Below are 6,000 nucleotides of genomic sequence, written 5' to 3'. Positions count from 1 at the left end.
AATAAACATTTAGATTGAGTAGCAGCTGCATTATTTTCATACCTTGAATTCTTTGATCTCTTTTGAGGAAAGTGGCCTTGTTCATGATCATCAAGGGCACCTCTCCACCTTCTATCATTTGACCCATATTTGTTGAAGCCTTGATTGTTGTTTTAGTTGGACCTTGGATCTCTTCTCTTTTCCAGACACTCTAGGGCATAGTGACCATGCCTGTGGAAATTGAAGCATTCAATTTTACCCCTTTTAAATATTCTATTCGAATCCTTGGACTCTGGAGCAGGCTTTCTTGAGTTAGATGGTCCTAATATTCCTTCCTTGTTCTTAGCTTGAGAAAAAAATTTAGAGGGTTGTCCTTCTTCATTCTTTTGAATCCTCCCTCTTGAAATCATCCTAGTATCATCTTGAGTGCACTTGTCAATGAGCTCATAAAATGTCGAGAACCTATCATTATTTCTTTTAGTTGTAATAAATGTCTCCCAAATAGGTGGAATACCTCCGAGTACAATTAGTATTATCTCTCTATCAAAAGTAACTTCTCCAACAAACAACAATTGATCTTTGAGTTGGGATTTCATCATGGAGTAGAAATGCATAGTCTCTCCCTTATTCATCTTGATTTCCCTGAGTTGATTCTTCAAAGAAAGAATGTGGCTCAAGTTGTTTACTTTGTACATCCCAACCAATTTATCATACATTTCCTTGGACTTATTTAAATTTGAAATATAAATAGTCAAATGATTTCTCAATGAATCAATAATAATCTTCTTATATTTGATCTCACCTTTCTTGTACTTGGCATTGATAGCAGGAGAAGCATTATTTGGAGGCTCGAGTACCTTTCCTTCAACATATTCCAAGATATCATTTTCATCCAAAGTCACATCCAACCTAGTTATCCACATTTCATGGTTAGATGAGTCCTTCAACTTCTCTTCAATCTTGAAGTATGAGGTAGACATATTGACCAAGTAAAATATGCTCCTTCAAATCAGATTCTTTCAAGGGTGATTGTTCTTGTCTCCTTGGGCTTGTCTTCACCTCAAATTTGATACCATGTTAATTTTCTAGTGTTCTATTCTTAGCACAATCACTTATACCAATTCTTCTTCAATTAGCAATAAATTTCCAATATAATTTCAATCTTCTAGTAACAATAAGCCATTTTATATATAAAAATAACTCAAATGCACAATATAAGGCAACCAAGAACAATAAAGACACTGTAATTTGGTTAAAGACAAGGGAAAAACCTCACAAGGTGGAAAACCCTTTCCATTTTATTCTATTAGATTGTCATCAAATTTTAAGTAGAAATATACAATGTTCAAGTACATCAATAATAAATCAAATTTCAAAGCCTTGAATAGACAAATTCACCATCCACTATCCAATCAAAGATGAGCCCAAAAATTAAACTTTGGTCAAAAATCATATCTGCAAATTCTAGTCAAAGTTAACAGCAGCAACAATAGCCATAACCAGTCTTGGTCAATGGTCAAATCAACCTCCAAAAGCTTCGGTCAAGATATCAGAAAACTCGGTCCCCTTAGCTCAGTCAAAATCAATTAAAACAATCCCAAAATTGTGCCTCAAAATCAATAAATGTCAAAGTCAACATTGCGGTCAAAGGTTGCCTCAAGTCTGCGATCAACTATGGTGAAAGTGCCCATAAATGTTTTTCCTCCTTGCTCCTGAAGTCAACCTTCAAAACAAATCCAAAATCCCAAGTCAAACAAAGTCAAACCATGCCCAAAATCCCAAAAGTCAACACTGGTCAAAGGCTTCAAACATAAGTCAAATTTGATCAATGGATTCTCTCGCTCCCCTACTTGGACGTGCGAAATTAGACCCACAATTTTAGAGTTGCATGAGCCAAACATGAGAAGATGTTATGTGATAATGATGCCTCCAAGTGATGTGACATGAAGTCTATTTATATAAGGCCAAGGAGGTCGAATTTCCTTGCCCATGCCGACTTGTACATTTTTGTAGTTGTGGGTTTCATATTCAAATAATATTTTTCCTTGAGTAAATTAAATTCTTCCAAGGGCTAGTAGGGTCTCTAGAGGATGAGGAGGGATTCCCAAGAGGAGGGAATTTCTACCTCAACTATCCAATTTCAACACGTTGGGGTACATACACCAATTAATTTTCAAAATTAAAATTATTGATGATGGAAGTAGAGGAGTGGCATCCATTAAAGAGTAATTTTAATCTAAGTGGAAGCAAATCATTGTTAGAAGGTAAAATAAGTGGAGGAAAATTGAAGTCCCCCAAAACTAGAAGAAATAGCTCAGTAAAATACAAAAGAAAAAAGGAAGAAAGCAAAATAAAAAGGAGTGCATTAGGTGAGAAAAAGATGAAGCGCTTGAGAAATTATACCAGAGTGAACAGAAAAAATGAAACAATTTCAATGGTGATATTAGTACCCTTATTCCAATCACACCAATAATAATGATGGGTGTACACACCAATTAGTTTTTAATTGAAATTGTGGATGATGGAAGTAGAGGAGTTGAATCCCTTGAAGATTAAATTTACTCAAAGTAGTAGGAGAGCATTGTTAGGAGGTCAAATACGTCGAGGAGAAATTATGCCCCCACAAAATTGGGGAAGGGAAACAAAGCATCCATGTTCCCTTTGTGGTCCTTTCTCCCAAAGAAATGTACATCATTATGGCTTTACCTTTAGGACCATTCACCCAAGAAAATTCCTCTTTGGTTGAAGAAATAATTGTTGAGATAAAACAATAGCACATCTAGGGGCCATTATTGGAAGAATGAATAAATTAATTAAAGACTTCAGAAGCTGAGGAACTCAAAGGAAAAGTTATTGTTTTGAACCAAGAGCACAAAAGGTAGATTACAAATCATTCAGGACACCCATGGCCAACAACTCATTTCCCTCAAAGAGAAGACAATGTAGTGATAAAAGGAACTAGAAGAAGCATAGAAAAAGAGGCTACAAGAGGTAATTGATCAACGCCGACAAGATCTATCCACAATTATAGAACAATTGAATTTGTAGGAGGATTATGGAGCAAGACTAAAGGAATTCCACCACTATCTCTTGTAACATTTGAGAGCATGAAGTGATCCTTAGGAATACTTTATAACCACTTGCATCATGTTCATCTTGGTCACAAAGAGGTGAAATAAATTAAGTGAAAATAACATCGCAAAGGGTCAATATCATGAGGTACAAGAAAGCCTAAGAAATATTAAAGAATATCAAGTAGGTTTTGATAAGAAACCACCAGACTAAAGGAATTCCACACACATTCTCTTATAACATTTGAGAGCCTAAAGTGAGCCCTAGGAATACTTTATAACCACTTTAATCATGTTTATCTTGGTCACAAAGAGGTGCAAGAACTTCAATGAAAATAGATATTGGAAAGGGTTAATAGCATGAGGTAAAGGAAAGCCTAAGAAATATTGAAGAATATCAAGTAGGTTATGATGATAAACCACTAGAAATTTCTAAGCTTTACTAATGAGATGTGATGAAGTGACAAGCCTTGGTTAGTGTATGGAGAGAAGCTACACCTAGTACATACTTAAACTTAAATTCACTTAGTAATAAATGTGCCAATTTGTGGGAGGGGATTCAATAGTTCATCATTGGAACCAACGTGGTCAACACAAGTATGTTGGATTTAACCCAATCTAAATGGAATTTGAAGAATATAACTAAAGACTTGATGAAAGGGCCAAAAATGTGCAACAATAAAGAGGCCTTAATAAGGAATCACTCACACAATTTTTTTGGTTTCCTTCTAAAGCGATCTTCCATCTAACCTTCAGCTAGAGATTTGTTAGAAAGGAACTTAAGGCCATCAACTGAACTATAATGGAATGTGAGCTAGTGTTAGATCAAATGCTCCCCATCCGCATTGGTCTAATCAAGGAATTCCATAACCATTAGGAATTCCATGTGGTTAGTAAAGCTAAAACATCATAGGAACCACCCCCTGTTGTAGCACAAAATTACCTAGTCAAAAGTTTTTTTACTTCTTTATATTTGCTCAAAAATATACCAACGTCTTTCTCTTCTTTCTCTTTATTTGGGTATTCTAATCTTCTTAGTACTTTATTTGCATATTCTCATCTCCTTAGTAATCATCTCAATCTAAGTACAAAGAAGCACAACAAGAATGATTTGAGTGCTTCATAAGTGAAACAAAATGATGTTGAGTATACTCAAGACAATAATATTGATAGATTTGGCAAGCCAACTGTAAAAGCCTAGACTGGTGGCTAGATGTATGGAATATTAATATTAATAAACTAAGGGCTAGAGACTCTTACATTCTTTGGAGTGGGTGTAAATGTGATACCCTTCTTGACAAGAGTTCTTCATTAGAGAAATGCATAGGTAGCAAATAATGTGAGCATCTAGGCTGGAATCCTTTATATTACTTTCTCTTCACGGGGAATTTATTAGTGACTCATACTTGGAACTACTAGAAATGTACTCTATTTCTCATTGTTTTTTGGGTGGGTCTAGTTCTTGTGGAATTATCATCTCTTCTACTCTTAATATAACCTACTGACTAGGGAGACAGATGTTTGAGCTAACAAGCACCATCATCTTTGCGGATTGAATTGTTCAATTTATCAATCCACTTCATGGATTTGGGAGTGTCGTAGTGAAAACTCAACACCCCCATTTTTGACTTATTTATTTCAAATAATGGGGACCATTTCCATAAATTTTTGGCTAAATCGCCTTTCTGATATTTTATTTTGGTTAAGTGTCCTACAATTTTTCCATTTTCCCATTTTCGTCGGATTTGTATTTTGATTGCTTCACTGAGTTCGACTTTTCTCTAGCTTTCAATGGGTACTTGTTTCATCTTATTTGGTTACATGACTTGCAAATGGTGCTCATCCGAAGTTCGATAATTATTACCGCCTGGGTATAAAAATGTACAAAATGTATATTATTTTAATTTTTGTAAATAAATTAGTAATTCACTGTAAATATTTATTCCTAGTTAATTTTTACTAATTTTTTCATTTTACACTAACAGTCCTACAAAATCACCTAGCCAAATTGTAGAACAATTAAACTTATGTGTTTTCGGGGTCTCGGTAATTTATTCCAATTCCCAATTATAAAAGAAATTACGAGACCTGAAATTTCAAAATTGCAAAGTAGTTGTAGTTCATTTTGTAGAATTTTTATTACCGAAGTTATTGTAGTTTATAATGGAGGAGTTCCACTCCAAGTGGGCCCCACTTCACCTCACCTCCTCCCTTCCTTTACAAAAGTCCCGATAAAAAGTTTTGATATCCGATATTAGAAAAGTCTCGATATCCGTTAAAAGTCCTGATATCTGATAAAACTCATGATAAAATTTTTCTGATATTTCAAAAAAATTCCGATATTTAAAAAGAACCACTATTTAAAAAAATTCCTATATTTAAAATACTGATATCGGATATCAACTTTTTTTTTTGGTGCACATTTAAAAACTTACGATATCGACTTGCCTCCGATATCTAATATCGAAAACCCACTATGGCTATTTAGGTTTTAATGAAAGTTGGTCTCCTTATACCTCTTGCTCCTCCTCCATTCATTTCAGGGAAAATTTTAAGAACCCCCCCTAAATTTATAAATATAATAAATGGACGAATCTCCATGGTATATAGGAAAAGTGGAAGGCGATTTTATCAATAATATAATATGTATATATAATTTTTTGGCGAATCTCTCACCAGGCATGATGAATATTTTACTCAATTATAAAATCTTGTAAGATCTTGGCGAGTCTTTCACTAAATAATAAAACTTTGTAAAGTCCTAGTGAATCTTAGCATAGGCTACATGCTGGTTTAATTCCCCCATTTAAATAGGCTACATTCCAGGTGAATACCATGGGTCAATACCATGTGCCATTTTGGTGAATACCATGGGTCAATACCATGTGCCATTTTTATTTTTATTAATTCTAATATTAGGGTTAATAATGGTTTTTTGCATGGTATTAAT

The sequence above is a fragment of the Pinus tabuliformis genome, chromosome 5_2, assembly GCF_031772625.1.
Source record: "Pinus tabuliformis cultivar Carrire ecotype Pingquan chromosome 5_2, CPIR1, whole genome shotgun sequence".
In the NCBI taxonomy this organism is placed as follows: Eukaryota; Viridiplantae; Streptophyta; class Pinopsida; order Pinales; family Pinaceae; genus Pinus; species Pinus tabuliformis.
The sequence above is the reverse complement of the archived record's forward strand: the minus strand, read 5'-3'. Positions refer to the sequence as shown.